Source organism: Eulemur rufifrons, unplaced genomic scaffold (assembly GCF_041146395.1).
Source record: "Eulemur rufifrons isolate Redbay unplaced genomic scaffold, OSU_ERuf_1 scaffold_209, whole genome shotgun sequence".
NCBI classification, from domain to species: Eukaryota; Metazoa; Chordata; class Mammalia; order Primates; family Lemuridae; genus Eulemur; species Eulemur rufifrons.
Genome location: NW_027182991.1, coordinates 22,501 through 40,319, shown reverse-complemented (window position 1 = coordinate 40,319; position 17,819 = coordinate 22,501).

The window sequence follows — 17,819 nt, the reverse complement described above, 5'->3', positions numbered from 1 at the left end:
GTGCTCTTCCTTTCTCGAAACACTGGAAATCTGTCCTCAATTTTACCTGACCTACCTGACGGTGTGTGATAAAGGAGCATAGAACCCTCAGCCACCCTCCACCTTCCCGCTGCCACGAGAGACAGTGCCGAGCGTGAAATTCTATCCCTGACTCTCTGTGTCCACCGTTCTCTGGGTAGGGAAAGAACTTAACCAGATAGGCCCTATCGGTCGCTTATCTGTTCTGATAGTTTTGTGGCAGCCATTTCTTTCCCCCTTTCTTTTCTATTTCTGTCTCTCTCCCCCACCCCCGCCCCCAAATTCTTTCTACGAAGACGTTTAGGATGTCAGATTCTGGCCACATGCCCCCCCTAGGCATAGGGGGGCCAGCATAGACAAAGGTCTTCGGTACCAAGTGTTCATTCCACGGTGACAGATATTGCCACTCTTGTATTGACCAGGGCGAGATCGTGAGTGGGTCAACTCTGAAACTCCCTGTACTCTACTTCTCTCTTGGGTAGGTCCCTGCCCCAACCCTCCGGCTTCTAGCACACACCCAGGGGCACTCTCTCCTCTCTGGATAAAGTTCCAGATGATCCGATCCGCTCCGAGGCGGAAGGGGAGCTGGCCGGGCCACCCACTGTGCGCCCCACCCCCACCCCGCCCCACCCCCGTCAGTCATAGGGTCCGTTCTTTTCAGGATGACACCGGCAGCGGTTGCTGGGTGTCACCTTGCGGCCACTTTGATCAGACCTCGGGATCTGGAAAGTCAGGTGACGTTGGGAGTTTAAGAGCTGACTCCCGGGAGGTGTGGAGGGCGGGGAGGAGAGCACGGTCCGGACGGTCCCACCCTCTTCTTCCCGGGCCCGCAGCTCTGGGCCCGCCCGGGGCAGCCCTAGCCTCTAGCGGGTCTCCGCCCACCCGCCCTGTTGTCTGCGGGAGGCGCCCCTCCTCCCGCTCTCTGCCTCCTCCCGGGACCGTAGGCCTCTGCCCGTCGTCTTTTTTATTTTTATTTTTTCCCTTTTGTTTGTTTCTCTTTTATCTTGTTTTTTAGGCTTATCGAATATCATGTCGTATAAAAACTTAAATCACAGAATGAATTATATTATATAACAAGATGTGGCTTTTTATCCTACGCCGAGAACGATGAATTTTTCTCTTCGTGTCCATTTTCCTGTCCTGGAAGAAATACAAAGTTGCTCGTGATACTTCCCCATCATCTTCCAGTTTCCCCCACTGTCAACACGATGTATTCGATCGTATATCTTTGTGTGTGCACGTGGGCGCCTGTACCTATTTCTTTTCGGCATCAGTCTCAGGTCTTTTGGCACCTAGGGGGGAAAAAGGAGAAACCAATAAAGGACAGAAAGACGTTCTGTCATTTTACGCTCCCCATCACCACCACCACCACCACCACCACCACTTTTGGGAGCTTGTAGTCTGGCCTATGTCCCCAAGGCAGGTTAAATCTTTTCTTAAAACTCCCAAGTGGTCCCCTGCCCCGCCCCCCCCCAGGTGGGCGGCCGGCAGAGTTCACAGGCTTTGTTTTTGGCAGAGCCTGGACGATTGAAATAATTAACCACAATCATCGCTAAAGCTGAGAACCCCTCCCCCCCTCATTAAAAGCTCTGTATTTCTGCCTAGCCCTGTGTTCGGGGAAATTCGGAGGCTTGAGATGGGAAGGTCTACCCTATTTTCTCCTTTACCGGCAAAATAGACTCTCTCTTTCCTTCCTCCTCAAACAGCTTGTCCTCGTTATTCGGCCTCGTGGGCAGGTGGCCGAGCTTTCGGTAACACCAAGTCTTCTAAGTTGTGTTGTGTTATCGGTCTTGTTTTCTTTCTTTTCTTTTCTTTTCTTTCTTTCTTTTTTTTTTTTTTTTTTTTTTTTTTTGAGACAGGATTTCTTTCACTCTGTCCTCTCCCAGGCCGCCTTGGCCTGATTGTAGCTCACAGCAAGCTCCAAATCCAGGGCTTAAGTGATCCTCTCTGCCTCAGCCTTCTGAGTAGCTGGGACTATAGGCAAATGCTGCCACACCCGCCATAATTTTTCTTTTTTCTTTTTTTTTTTTTTTTTTTTTTTGTTGGTAGAGATGAGGTCTCATCGTGTTACCCAGGCTGGTCTCCAGCTGCTGGGCTCAAGTCACGCTCCCGTCTCTGCCTCCCAAGTTGCGGGGATCACGGGCATGAGCCACCATGGCCAGCCAGGTTATTTAAAGGCGATCGCTTTGCTATCCTGATACAAAACCCCAAATGTGCGAGTTTAAGGCACCAGACGGAGGGAGTCCCCACACTACATTGTCACGAACATTGAGGGTGGCTCACGAAACAGCTGGGATGTGGCCACACAGTAGTGATCGAGGCGATATATTCTAGTGGGATAGCAGAAATATAGAATGTCCTGAAGACACTAAATGTCGGAATGCCACAGCAGTCAATGGCTGACAAACTTCCATTCCATTGTGTCATGGTAGGCGGCTTACTTTTCTCCTGCTCCCTCGGTATGATTAAGGCCTGACGTAGAAAATGTCTACGTCTCATCCAAATCCATCGAGACGATGGAAGGGGGAACTGGGAGAGGAATAAAGAAAAACAAGAGAGGGAGAAGCGAAACAAGAGAGAAGGGGGCCGAGGAGGAGAAGGAGGAAACTGCCTCCCCTGTCCCCATGCTACCCAATTAATAAATGAAGAATGGCCTCTTCCCTCCTCTTCCCAACCCCTAACTATGCCTGGAGGTGTATCGTAGGCCTACAGTCCTAAGAAATGTACAACTACTGATAGTAATGGGAAGAAATGCAGTCTAATAGGTTTCTGTGCAGTGGGACACCCAGGCCAGGGCACTTACGGTGAATGGAGCTTGCAGGGCGGGCGGGAGGTTGCTCTGGGTGAGTCTGTGAGTTGGCGGTGAGTGGTGAGTGAATGTGAAGGCCTAGGACATTACTTACTGTAGGTTTTCATAAACCCTGGACACTTAGGCCGCACGACATTTACCTTTAGAAATTTCTTTCTTCAATAATACATTAACCTTAGCTTACTGTAAGTGTTTTCACTTCATAAACTTTTCCATGGTGGTTTGGTTTTTTTTTTTTGTCTGTCTGTTTGTTTGTTTGTTTGTTTGTTTGTTTTTCTTTCTTTTAAACTTTTGGACTCTTTGGCAACACCACGACTTAAAACACAAATGCGTTGCACTGTTGTACACAGATATTTTCTTTCTCTGTGTCCTTATGTGTTCCGTAAGCTTTTTCCTACTTTTAAAGTTTTTATCGTTCTATGCACTTTTCAAAATAATAAAAACTAAAACAGAGAGGGGGGGTGGGAGAGGGAAGGAGAGAAATACACACACATGAATATGTTTCCCAAGTGAACTGAGGAAGGGGGCCGAGTCAAGGTTCTCAGGGAGCCACCAGTGATGAAACGGTCAGGCTCAGAATCAGCATTGCAGAGTGGCTGCAGAGCCGGGGGGCCTGGACTGGCTACCTGGACGACACTCCGTGTTTGGTAACTTGGCGAGTCATAAATCCTCTTGAGCCTCAGCCTCTTCATCTGCAAATGCAGAAATCATGGTGCCTACCCCACAGGGATATTGGGCAGAGTGAAAAAGCAAATGCAGGCAAAGCCCGCAGAAGCACGCGTGGTAAACAGTAAGCCTTTAATCGTGGTCACAGTCGTTGTTATAGGATCATCTTCCTATGTCCTTGTCTTTTAAAGATTAGCAGAACCTCCCAGAAGATGAGAATGGGCTCCCCCTGAGCAAGTCTCGGCTGTAAAGTCACAGGCATGTTGAGCATGTGGCACAGAAGGCAGAATAAAAACCTGATCCCGGAACATTATGTTCCTGCAGGACATGAAATCATTGAAGGTATGGGAAATCCTACCTCATATCCGTTTTACTAGAACACCTATGATTGCGTACGCACATGGACGCACGCGCACCCCAAACTTTTTGAGCTTCACAAAACAGCGTAACCAAGGAACACACTATGATGCTTCTTAGCGATCTATTTAGGCCCAGGTTACTCGTCACTCTGAGCCTGCCTCCTTATCTGTCCAATGAGAATAGTGTTTGTCACAATTATCGTCATCGTCATCCTACCTAACGCTTCTGGTAAAATTGAAGTGTGAGAACACCCGCTAGACAGAAAATCCATGTTATCTCTCAATTTTTCTTCCTCCTGATTTCTATCTGAATCTGTGAGCTCGCTTTGGTTCACTTCGGTTTTTCAAGAGGCTCCGGTTACCTTCTCTCCCACCTATATCGGATTGGGTCTGACGGAAGAAAGAAGGAAAAAAAAAAAAAAAAAAAAACAAACATAGTAAAGAAAGCAGAACAACATTTGTTTCTGAAGCAACCGATCAAACATTGCTGATGAGCCGGTCTTTTCTATTTCAGTAAACCAAGGAGGCCTATTGTCACGAGGATGTGAGGGGCCCGGGTAAGATTGGATGATTACCCCTAAAGGAGACAAAGCAGACAGACTATGGCACATGTGATCTTAGCCAAGAGAATAAACAGTGACCTCTCTGCCGAGTTGGGCCTTAGCATACCAAAGGGAAATAAAGGTGTAATAGGATGCTCAATTTTTACTCTGGAAACAGAGGTTGGTTGGGCACTGAACTGAGAACACTGAATTTTTTACCCTCCTTGATATTCACATAGGCTTAGAGGAGGCAAAAAAAAAAAAAAAAAAAAAAAGAATACTGAGCCTATAAGTCATCCCTAAAACTCGGATTTTATGTTCCCTTGCCTTTTCATAACTGAGCAACACACAACATTAAAGAATGGACACAGGCCGGACGCGTTGGCTCAGGCCTGTAAACTTAGCACTCTGGGAGGCCGAGGCGGGAGGATCGCTCAAAGTCAGGAGTTCGAGACCAGCCCGAGCGAGAGTGAGACCCCCCGCCCCCGTCTCTACTAAAAATATAGAAAGAAATTGTCCAGACAACTAAAAATATATAGAAAAAAATTAGCCGGGCATGGTGGCACATGCCTGTGGTCCCAGCTCCTGGGGAGCCTGAGGCAGGAGGATCGACTGAGCCCAGGAGTTTGAGGTTGCTGTGAGCTAGGCTGACGCCACGGCACTCACTCTAGCCCGGGCAACAGAGTGAGACTCAGTCTCGGGGGGGGGGGGGAACCCAAAAACAAACAAACAAACAAACAAAATAAAAAACTGGAAGGGACACAGACTTCCACAGGTTTGTGTGTGGCCCCTTTTACTTATTAACGCTACAGGACCTTAATTATTTGTGCTCTGAATCTGATATTCAAATTATCCTTGTGGCCAACGCGTTTGAACAGTAGATGGTAGGGGAAGAAGAGTTCACCTCCTGAATAGATGACAAGTAACGGGAGTACTGGTGAAATTACAAGTGGCTTACGTTTACACACTGAAAATCCCAGTTAGCCGCTACCATGAGTTCAAAGAAGAGATCTAAATTTCTGACCCTATGACCCTAAAAGATATTTCCTCCCATGGTGTCACAGATAAAAATAAAACTGCATCCTAGCACTTTGGGAAGCCTAGGGGGAAAGGATCGCTTGAGGCCAGGAGTTTGAAGTTGCAGTGATCTATGATGATGCTACTGCACTTTAGTCTGGGAAACAGAGTGAGGGCCCGTCAAAAGAAAAAAAAGAAAGAGACAAAAAGAAAGAGAGAGAGAGAGAGAGAGAGAGAGAGAGAGACAGGAAGACACAAGGAAAGAAAGAAAGAGAGAAAGAAGAGAGGAGAAGAGAAGAGAAGCGTCAATCTATCCATTGCATTTTCTACCCTTTAGGTGACTGGGCTTCAGCAGGGTGATGTGATCTGACAAAGTTCATGTTGCTAAGAAATAAAGCACTGGGGTTCAAACTCTGAGTTTTCAAAATCCAGCATATCCCCCTACTCACCATACCGTGCCACCTCTGAGAGTGGATATCTCACAGAGGAGAGCTGTGGAGGCCATTCTTGGACAGACAGAGTCAAGTAGTGGAGACCATGGAGTCTCTGCTCTGCAGCCAGTCTAGAGACATATGGAGCCATTAACACTGCTTGTGAGGAAAATACCATGTCATAGGGAAACAGAAATATTTTCCGCCTTAGGCAGATACAATTTAGGAAAAGACCCGAAACCCCTCTTCCTCTAACAGTGCTTTCTGGTCAGATGCTGACCCCTTCGATTCACAGATTCAGATACATCATTCAATGCAAGCATTGTCAACAAGTCACTCTTTGCAGCTTTCTGAAATTTCTCGGATATAGCATACTTGTAAAGATGATCACTTATGTGAAGACACCACCCCTCCAGAAAAACAAAAACAAAACCAAAACAGAAGCCCACTTTTCTCTGCTGTGAAAACCAAGATCAGCTTTTATGAGATCCACTAAATTCACACAAGAAGTAAAATATAATCATACTGATATATGCAATTTTTCTCTTAGAACAGAATGCATGGTGCTCCTTATCGTCTCAGATACTGTCAACAGAAAGCACGCGGTGGATGAACAATCTCCGTGAGCTTTTCTACAGAGATGGGGGGTGTGTGTGTGTGTGTGTGTGTGTGTGTGATAAATAATGAGGGTTGAGGAGCAGATAAATGACTGGGGGAAAACAACAACAGCAACAACAACAAAAACCACTTCCTGGTTCCTCGATGCAAGCATTCATTTAAAGGGTATACTCGTATGTATACCTAGGTGGAAAGTGGAAGCAGCTTTAAAAAAAAAAAAAAGAAAAATTGCTGCGAGCCCTGGTTATGATACGGCAATAAGCGCTAGCTCTTGGAAGGTGTAAAACATATTCACGGTGGCTTACGCCAATTTGGGATGTACAAAGACGAGCTTGAGCACCACCACCAACCAAAAATATGAATGAATACCTGGCTAGCGATCAGGATCAGACATAATAGAAAAGAAAAAGCTCCCAAGGCTAAAATAATGTGAACACGATTGACTCGTCCATGGAAAAGAACCCCAAATCACTGCAAAATAATTTAAAGAGTTTTATTCTGAGCCCAACGGCCGTGATCATGGCCCAGAGAGCTACGCCCAAGAAGCCTTGAGCAAGCGGACCCATTGTGGTGGGGTGGGTTACAGTTTGGCTTCATACATTTTAGGGAGACAGGAATTACATGTAAAATCACAAATCAAAACATGGAAGGGGTACATTGGTCTGGGCTGAAAAGGCAGGACATCTGGCAGTTGGGGGGGGCGGGGGAGGGAGGGTGCGGTGTTTACAGGTTTACAGCTGGGTTTAAAGATTCTTTGATTTGCAATTGATGACATAAATGAACCTCTGCCTAAAGGCTTTGCATCATGTTTTCAGTTAAGGTAAGGAGGTCTGCTAATCACAGACAAGCCACTGGACAGTTTACCCAAAACTCAAGTGCCCTGTAGTTCAGTAAACGGTTGGCCTGCTAGATATGCGTTAAGCTTTGTCTTGCCTGGCCTTAGGCCCGTCGGACATTCAGTATCTCATTGTTATAAAATCTGACTCCATCAGGGAGGAGTGTCTGACTTCCCCTGTCCTTGCGGGGCAGCAGCTCAGGTTTAAGGGTTTTTCTAGGGTTCCCTGGGCCAACCACGGGACGGGTCAGCTGGCGGTGGCGGGCGGGGGGCGGCTTAAGATTTTATTTTAGTTCATAGACTCCAGAAATGGTGTTTCCCTGGGAAAGGCACACGAGTTCATGAAAAGCTTTCATTCAGTTGGTCTGGCTCCTCCCTGAGGTCGTCTCCCTGCCCCCCACTCCTCCCCTCCCCTGGGGCCGGAGCGGGGGGGGGGGGGGAGGGTGAAGGCCCAAGAGGAGAGGCGCGTGGGGGAGGTGCCGCTCCCAGAACCAGAGACTCGTCTGGGCCCCACGTAACCCAGCCACCGCGACCGCTTCGCCCGAGGAGGTGCCCAGCAAGTCGTGCTTCTGCCCCTCGGGATTGCCTGCGGGCTGGGGGCGGGGTACGAGCTCCCGGCCCAAGAGGGAAACCCCTAGCCTGGCCGCACAGATGGCCGGGCCCCCGGCGGAGCCCTTCCGCCGGTTTCCACCCCTCCCCCACTCACTGCGCTGACTGCGCATGCGCGCTCGCACGTAGCCGCCTCGGGCTTCTCTCGGGCGGAGCCGCTTTCAGCCGCGACCCCGCCCCGCGAGCTGACTGTGCATGCGCGCTTGCACGTAGCCGCCTCGGGCTTCTCTCGGGCGGAGCCGCTTTCAGCCCCGACCCCGCCCCGCGAGCTGCCGCTTCCAGGCGGCACACCGCATGGGGGAGGGGACGGAGCTCTAAAGAAATCAGTCCCCTCCGTCTCCTGCCTCAGGAAAAGCCCCAAACCCTTGGAGAACTGCCACCCACCGCCACTACCGTGTGTGGGGGGGGGCGGGGGGGCTGGGTCTTTACTTTGTGTCCTCCTTGTGGCCCAGTCCAAGGCGGCTGGGCTGCCAAACAGATCGTCTCGAGAGGGAGGCAGGAAGGGCCCAGGTCTGGACAGGGGTGGATTGGACCCCTCCACCCTGGGGTGTGGACTTGTGACCGAAAGCTCAGCTGCTTGTCCACGAGGCCGAATAACGAGGACAAGCGGTATGAGGAGTAAGAAAACAGAGAGTCTACTTTGCTGACAAAGGAGGAAATAAATAGGGTAGAGCTTCTCAGTCTCAAACCCCCAAATTTCGTGAACATAGGCCTAGGCAGAAATACAGAGGTTTTAAAGGAAGGAGGGTTGGTTCTCAGCTTCAGGCAATTACTGCAGTTAGCTGTTCTAAAGGTCCCGTCTCTGCTGAGAAGAAAGCCCTTGAACTCTGTGGGCCGCCCACCCTGGGGGCCACCTGGAGTTATAACCAAAGAGTTAACGTGCCTCAGGGATGCAGGCCGGGCTGCAAGTTCCCAAAAGCCTGGGGGAAGTTTTAAAAAGACAGAAAATCTTTCTGCCCTCTTCCCCTCCCACCCCCCCACAAAGCCATTTTCTCTGGTGCAGACTCGGCACCCTCCCCGTGCAGGCCTGTTTGTCCTCAATCATCTGTGAGGTTCACGAGGAGGAGATGCTCTCTCGCTCTCCCCACCCTCTTTCTTCCCTTAGGAAATCCTCAGCGCTGTTCCACACACTCAAGGTGGCGGGCCTGCTCCGGCCACCAGCCACCTCTTGTGCCACCTCCCCCCCCCCCCCGCCCCCAACGGAGTAGGTGTACAGACAGGAGCACACTTTACTGGAGGGCGCCTGGGGATGAAGAGTTGTGGTGGCCAAATGGGGGATGCGGGGCGGGGAGGAGAGTGGCTGGCATTTGGCAAAGAGTGACACGGAGTGGCCATCCAGGCTTGTCTGAAAAGTGGGACTACGAGCCTGAGAGCGCCGACGGAGTCGATGGACATGGTCACTGCTGTGGGATGTCTCTTTTACCACGATGTAACACCAAAGCAAACCCCTGACCCGCTGGGTCGGAGAAGGCCTTGTGGGCAATTTAGAAAAGCCATGGCGTGGCCATTTGGAATACTTCCTGCCTCTCCGGGAATCAAAAATTAGAAAGGACCATGGGTTCTGTATTAACGTACCAAAGGCAGGGAGAATTTTAGCCTTTTAAAGCCTGCCCTGGCCCTATCTCAGCAAGGCAGTGGCACCCCAAGTTCCGTGACATTTCTGCACTCGGCGGCTGACTTCTTCAGCCATCTGTTGCGATGCCCCTGCCAGGTGGCCACTCACTCGCCCCTTCAGTTCAACCCTTGTACCAGAAAGTGTTGCCTTCTTCCTAACCCCTATGGGGGGGCCGGGGGGTGACGTGTGTGTGGGGGGGGGGTAGTGGAAATGGGCAGACCCCACAGGTGCAGCCTCTTCCAGGTCATAATGGGCCTGAGGCAGCGTGGGATTCCCCCGGAAGGGAGGCAGGGTGGCACTACGGCACCGAAGCCTGACGCCGGCGGCCACGTGGATGGTGGGGGACACGTTAGACCGCTGAGATGCAGCCACTGAGAGCCACCCCGCAGCAAGAGGTCTCTCTTGGCAGAGCAGGCACTGAGTCCGCAAGTCAAGACAGCTGGGAGGCCTGGGAGACAGAGGCCCTGGATCTCAGGTCCCGGGGTGGGGGCGGGGGGCAGTGCCAGTGCCTGGAGAGAGAGAGAGCCCAGGCTCCAGAGGCCATGATGGGGCCTGGTGGGCAGGGCCGAGGAGGTCAAGGCCGGGTGTGGTGGGGTCCGGGATGAGGGGCTTGGGGTGACGGGCAGGGAGAACGACCCGTTCACTCAGACGTGCCCTCAGAGGAAGGCAGAGGTGCGTTTTGCCTTCCTCCGGCTAGTGGAACGCTCGGCATTTCTTTCCTTCAGAGCTGGGTTGAACCGGTATGGCATCTGTTATAGTACGGAGTGCGAGACAGGACAACCTAGAGACCGAATTGAGCCAAGTCATGAGTCCATATTAGCTGGCCAGCGACCACCCCCTGCCCTGTTAGGGTACAGGTACAGAGAATGGCCCCGAGCCGAAAAAAGCAGGAAGGTTTCAGACTATCCTAAGCTAGAGCTCCGTGACTTTAGGCACGGCGGTTGAAACAACACTATACCACCTACTCCGCAGCTGTGTGGTCCGGGACCAGCCTCGGGCCCCCGTTTCGTTTCGGTTACAGTCTTTAAGCGAGCAGGTTTACAGAAACAGATAGCTCCAATTAAGGAACATTCTTTCAGGCGTTAAGCAAGCACAATCAATTTTACGACAGGCAGCTGGAAAGTTTAAACACTTAGTTACAAGTTAATTGCTTTGTTTTATCTCCGCAAGGTACGTATTTCCAATTACAGACATAGGTCAAGCGGACATCGGTCACCTAGCGAGCAAGCATAAGTTTTCAAGTGGGCCTTTACAGCGTCCAGACAGGCCTCGGTCCAGTTATTGTGCATTCTTTTTGACCACTTGGAAAGCTACTAGCACCGTTCCGGGCCTCACCTCACTCACGCGGAACTACAGAGTGATGACCCGGGGTGGGTGGGTGGGTGTGTGTGTGTGTGCTCCCTCCTGTGGTGGGAAGGGTGATCTGCTCGCCCACCCGGCGTGGTGTCCCCCACCCCTGCCCCATCTTGGCGTTTACAGAAAACAAACACGAACACAAGAGAGGGAGCCGGAGGAGGAGGAGGAACATATGCTGCTATCCAGGTTATCCTGGGAGGCTTCCTAGCCATTTCTGAGGAAACAGTGTCTCCTGGCTGTCTCCCGTAGTTTTATTTATTGACTTATTTATCTATTTTTCCTTTTGGCTTGAACCCATTCTTTTCGTTTCGGCATCTCATCTGACATCCTCTTCTGAGAGGAACCTGGAAACGTTTCCCCGTGTTGCATCTTTTCAGGCTCTGTACGACTGACGAGCATCGTCCCTCTTCAGTCACTGGGCTCTTTGCTAGCCAGGCCTTAATTCTCCACGTTGTAAACCCCAGATCGGATCTCCGCCCGGAATCCTGTAGAGACCCACCGAATCGATGTTTGGACTGGGATGTCTCGTAGACCTTACCTATTAAAAACCGATCCAGGCCAGGCTTGGTGACTCACGCCTGTAATCCTAGGCCAAGGCGGGGAGGAGGACCGACCGCTTGAGGTCAGGAGTTCGAGACCTGCCTCGGCAAAAGCAAGACCCCCGTCTCTACCAAAAATAGAAAAAAATTAGCCGGGCATGGTGGCACACGCCTGTAGTCCCAGCGATTTGGGAGGCTGAGGAAGGAGGATCGCTGGAGCCCAGGAGTTTGAGGCTTCCAGTGAGTGAACTATGCCCTGCTCCCCCGCCACCCCTCCCCATCATCTCTAACGAAATGACAGTAAAATAAAATAAAATAAAATAAAGCTCAGAAAAAAAAAAAAAAAAGTACTATGTAGTGAGACCGATCCTAAGAACACGGGCTCGGGGAAGGAAGTCACTACCACGGTATAAAATTGTATAAACGTTACCCGTTTCTGTGTGCGTGCGTTTTCTGAGAAATGACCCCCTTTTGCTATGGGGCCGGGACTGGAGTCCCAGTTTGGGACCATAGGATTCCCCGCACTCGACTCCTGACTGATTCGACCTAGGGTTAGCTCTGTGTAAACACTCTTTAGACGTGGGTGTTTTATGGATTTCTGTCCTTCGGGAGAAACGACTGGCCCGGGTACAGGAGTGAGTGAATGTACCGACCGTCTTCTCCCATCTCTCTCTCTCTCTCTCTCTCCCTCCCACACACAGGCACACGCGCACGCGCACGCGCACGCGCGCACACACACACACACACACACACACGCCGTTTCCGGGAGCGCCCACTTCATGCGCTTCGGTCCACCGTGACAGATAGTCCAACTGTCTGTCCAATCATCGTGAGTGGCTGCGCCTAGGCCCCGCTCTGAACCTCTCCGTACTGTTCGTGTGTCTTCAGCAGGTCCTGCCTCCACCCGTGGCATCTAGCACGGGCCGATGGGTCCCTGTCCTCTCTCCCTGCCGTGGACGCCCCCCTCCGGCCCCCCGCCCCCGGGGGCTCTCTGGTCGACTAGTGGTGGGGAGTGTGCCCGAGGGCTGAGAGACGTGGTCCGAGAGGGGCCGGGAGGAGGCCTGCGACCCAGTGTGTACCCACTCCCGCCCCCACGCTCCCTCCCCCACGAGGGAGCCCGTCCTTTCCAGGCTGACACTTGGATCGGTGGATGACGGGGGTCACCTGGCGGCGGGCGAGCGTTATGGGAAAATCCGGTAGGCGTGTTGCGACGTCCTGCCACAGAGATGGCTCTGGCGACAGCCTCGGGCCGCCCCACCCTGGCCTCCGGCCAGGCCCCGTGAATGTGTTCTCTTTGTCCCCGACTTCTTTCTTTGTTTCACCAGCCGGCGTGCTCTGAGAATGTGAAGTGTATCATAGTTCCACCCTGGGTTTCATGATCCTAAGATAGGAAGGGGTTTTATGATTCCACGACAGAAAGGTTTTCTCATCCTATCATCTCTCCCCCCCCTTCTTTCTTTCTTTCTTTCTTTCTTTCTTTCTTTCTCTTCCTCCTTCTGCCTTTTCTTTACTTCTTTGTTGTTTCCTTCTTTCAGTCTTCCTGTCTTCCTTCCTGCCTGCCTGCCTTCCTTCCTTCCGTATTTCTTTCCATTTTTCTTTCCTCTCTTCCTTTCTCCTGTTATCCTGTGTTTCTATCTCTGTTTTTTCCATCTTTCTTCCCCCTTTCTACTTTCCTACCTTCTTTCTTTCTCATTCTCTCCTTTCTCTCTCCTTCCTTCTTCCTTTCTGTCTCTTTCTATACTTTCTCTCTCCTTCCTTCTCTCTATCTTTTTCTCTTTCCATCTTTCCGTGCTCTTTCTTTTTCTCTCTTAATTTCCTTTCTTTTTCTTTTCTTTCTTTCCCTCCTTCTGTCTGTCTGTCTGTCTGTCTTTCTTTCTTTCTTCTTTCTTTCTGCTTCCATCCTTCCTCCCTTTTTCTCATTCTCTTTCTTTCTGCCTGTCTTTTCTTTCCTTATTTCTTCTTTCCTTCTGTCTTTCTGTGTTTCCTATCTCCTTCCTCCCTTCCTTTTTCTTTCTTCCCCGTGCCCTCTTCCTGTCTTTTCTTATTTACTGTTTTTTTCTTTCTGACTTTCTCTCTCTGTTTCTCCGTCTCTTTTCTTTCTGTTCTTTTCCTTTCTCTCCCTTTCTCTGTTTCTGTTTCTGCCTGTCTGTCTCTCGGCTATGTTGTGGTCTGTGCAGAGACGGGTTTGGTGGACGATGTCGGTGGTCGGGCCGACCCATCCTTTCTTTGATCCCAGTGCTAGCCAGGCCGGGGCCTGCTTAGCTTCCAAGATCAGACGAGATTGGGCGCGTTCAGGGTGGCGTGGCCCTAGACTGACCCGTCATTTTTCGATGGCTTCCGTGGGGAGTAGGGGGACTGTGTTTGATGCCCCCGGGGGACCTTCTGGACTCTGAAATGATGGGCTCCAGAGGGTTGCCCCGTGTTTTGCAGCAGACCTCTGGTGGCTGGCGCCGGTTGTGGTCGGGCTCCACCTGGCGGCCGCTTTTCTACAAGTCTCTTGTCCTCTGAATCTTCGGTGCAGCAGGCAAAGCAGGGGACAGTCCCCGATGCGAGCGAGGCTGAGTTCCGGGAAGCAAGCAGCCTTCGCGGGGCCATCTGGTTCGTGCCGGGACGCCGGCTGGGACATCTGGGAGGCAGAGCTTGGGCCTGCAGGGCTGTGTGGCGGGAGGACGTTGTCGCCGCGCTTCCAGGCTCAGCCAGCCAGGCGGCTTGCGGGGCTGCCCGGGCAGGTCGACTAGCACGCTGTGGCCGCTTTGGAGACCCGACCCACCCCGCGGGGACAGGAAGGAGACGGCACACGCGGGCGGGAGAGGAGGGTGTCCGGCGACCGGCCGCCGTCCCGTGCATGCGTGTCCCTCTCCCTCGGCCTCGCCTTTCCTACCCATTTTCCCTGGTTCCCGCTCAGGAGGCAGGGACAGCCCTGTGAGTGGCACCCAGTCGTCCGTGGCTTCTTCCGAGTCCTACTCTGGGGGCGCGGACCGGGCCCTGGGTGGCGCGGGTGGCCGGCGAGGGCGACCCCTGTCGGCCCGCGGGCGCTCGTGGGCCGCGGCGGTCCCGTCCCGATGTTTTCTCCTCCACAAGTCCCCGTGCTGGGGCCGGGGACCGGGCCCTGGGTGGCCCTGGGTGGCGCGGGTGGCCGGCGAGGGCGACCCCTGTCGGCCCGCGGGCGCTCGTGGGCCGCGGCGGTCCCGTCCCGATGTTTTCTCCTCCACAAGTCCCCGTGCTGGGGCCGGGGACCGGGCCCTGGGTGGCCCTGGGTGGCCGGCGAGGGCGACCCCTGTCGGCCCGCGGCCGCTCGTGGGCCGTGGCGGTCCCGTCCCGATGTTTTCTCCTCCACAAGTCCCCGTGCTGGGCCCTGGGTGGCGCGCGTGGACGGTGAGGGCCTCCCTGGCCCTCTACGCCACGGGGGCCGACCAGATGTCCCTGAGTGCCCCTTGTCTGCTGGCGCTGGGGACGTGCTGGGGACAGGTGGCCGTGTCGAGTGTCGTGGGGGCAGGCGTGTTCAAGTGGCTCGGTCCCCGTCTTCCTGCGTGGTGTTTTTGATCACCTCATATCGTCATCTTCCGCCTGCAGGTTAGTACTGACACGCTGTCCTTCGGCGACTGTCGCTGGAGGGGTTGGGCCTCCGCACGCGGACAGGGTTCTGGGTTCGTGGGGATCCAGCGCCCTGCCCTGTTCCCTTTGAGCTGACCGCCTGGGCCCGCGCGCCGGCTCTAGGGCGTCGGAGTGTCCCGACGGTGGTGCCCGCCTCTCGCGTTGGTCTCTTGTCCCCTCGAGAGACGGCACCCGGGGGGGGGAGGTTTGCGGCAACCTTCCCCCTTACCCCGCTGGCTCTGTGCCGTTGCGTGTCAGGCGGTCCTCGTCTTTGGGTTGTGCTTGGGAGGCGGGGCTGGCGAGGCTGAAGCGGGCTCCTCGGATCGCTGTCCTCGCCGGCCTGACTGACCTCCCCCAACCCTCCCCGTCCTCGGGGCCTGATCGATGTGGTGACGTCGTGCTCTCCCGGGCCTTGAGCCGCGTGCCAGGCGAGGGACGGTCCATTCGTGGTGAATGGTGGCCGCTCTTCTCGTTCTGCCCGCGGGCACCTCACCTCTCCTTCCCCGCCTGTGGGCGGTGCGTGGGAGGCGCGGGTGCGAGACTATCCGGCCCGACCGCGGTCGCCCCGCCCTCGGCCTCGTGGCGTTGGCGGGGGGTCGTGAGTCCTCTTGACGCAGCGGGCAGCCCTCGCTCGCCCTGTGTGGCTGTTGCCTGGCCGGGGTCCCCCCTGCCCGTGACGGACGGGTGCGGGGCCGTGCCGCCCGCCCGGTCGCGCGCCCCGTTTGGCGCGCGGCTGCTGGGTCTGCGTGGCCCTTTTGTGGTGCCCCCGGAGCGCACCGGGTTGTTCTCCAAGGTGCCCGAAACCGAGCGGTGGTTGTCGTCCTCGTTCCCGGCGTCCCCCTCTGGTCGCCGCTGCAGCGTCTGCTGCGTTGGGTACACCCTCGAGCAGCGTGCTTGGGGTTGGGGGGGGTCGAGGCGGGCAAGCCTAGAGGCATCCTCCTGCGCTGCGTGGGCGGGCGGGGGGCGTTGTCTCGGCGTCCCCACGATGTGTGCGTGGCGGACTTCGAAAGGCGAGCGCACGGCTTGTGCTCTTCCCACCCTGCCCGAGGTGGGGTGGTTGCACGGTCGTGTGGGCGATCGTGGTGGGGCCGGGCCGGCGACGTGGTGCCGGCCGGCCCCGTGGGGGGCCTCTGCCACCGGCCTGGTCTGCCTCGGTGACCCCTCTCCCATACCGACGGGGGAGTGTCCCCCTCGAAGTGAGGTGGCTTTTGGACCAGGGGCCCCGACCGCGAACGCTCAGGAGTCGCCAACCGTGCGTGTTTTGCCCCATGCCGCAGACCCCCCCACACCTCCCCGGGGCGTGCCTGAACGCCTCCGCCCAGGGCCCTTACGGGGGCGACCGGGGGTCGGGGGCGATCCACCTTCGGCGAGAAAGCGTCTTCTCTAGCGATCATGGAGGCGTGTCCTCTTCTGGGGTTTGTCGGATCCCCCAGCCCGCCGCCTCTCTGCGCGTCGTCAGGCGCCGCCCCTGCGGCTGCCAGTTGTGCGTGGGCAGAGTTCCCTCCTCCCCTGCCGTGGGGGTGGAGCGGTCCGCCGGCCCCCGCGGTGGGGGCCGAGTGCCACTCTTCGCCTAACGTGGTCCGCGCCTCCCCCTCTGAACTCTGGGGGAGGGTCACGCCGGGCCGGGCCGGCGTTCCAGCTGTGAAGGGCGCCCGCGTGTGTGCGCTGCGTGCCCCGGCCGCGGGTCGCCCCGGTGTGCGCTGGGGTAAGGGGGTGGTGGTGCGGCCCGTCTCGCGCCCCCTCCCCAGCCCCTGTGAGCGTGCGGCCCTCCACCCGGTCCCGTGCCAGGCCGCGGATGGATGGGCGCTCCCGTGCTGGCGCCTGTGGATTGCGGCTTGGGGGACCGCCCGGCCAACGAGGGGGTCGTTCCACCGGTGCGCGGTGCTCCCCGGAGCGAGACAGGATTGGGAAACGGACGAGAATGGGATTAGGCGCGGTGGCGTGCGGGCCGAGGGCCGAAGGCCGGTGTCGCTCTGGGACGCCCCGGTGGTGAGGCCGTGGCCCCGTTGGGAGGGGTGCCGAAGGCTTTGGCCGGCTGGCGTCACGGGCGCGTTGCGGGACCGCTCTCGGGTTTGGGGCGGTGGGATCCCGTGGCGTTGTTTCCCCAGTGGCCCGGTCGCGGCGCAGGTCTCGCCTCCCACGGGCTCTCGTGCCTCGCCCTCGCGGGGTCTCATCCCTGTTCGAAAGGGTGTTCCTTCTCTCTTCCTCACGGCTGCCGACCGCCCCGCGACGAGCGTTCGCCCGACTGCGCTGCCCGAACCTGACCTCGCCGCGGGGAGGGGGCGTCGCCCTGGCCGCCAAGGCCCTGGATGGCGCCCCCCACCCCCCCCGGCGACGTGCCTCGGTTGAACGGTCGGCGGGCCTCCGCGTGGCGGGACGGACGGCGTTGGGGGGCGGCCGGTCGCGCGTGCGTGCAAGAAGAGCGTTTTTCCGGAGCTACACGCGACCGCGATGACGGTCGGGGTCCGGGCACTGCGAGGTGCGCGGGGGATTTGGGGAGCTCGCCGAAGGCGCAGCCGGTCGTCCCAGGTGCCGCGGGACCGCCCTTGTGCGCGGAGGCCACTGGCGGTGAGATCCCGTGCGTGTCCTGGCCGGTGGGCTGCCGTCTGAGGCTTGCTACACCCCTCCCCTCGGGCCTCCTGGTGCCCGTCGGCCCCTTCCCCCGTCGTCGCCTTATGCCGCGCCCGGCGGCCCCCACCCCGCTCGCCGCCGCCTTGAGCCATCTCGTCCTCTCCCGTCTGGCTTTCGTAGCCGGGAGGGCGTCCGTGCCCCCGGTGCTGCATCGCTCTCCCCCGTGTGTCCGTAGCGGCC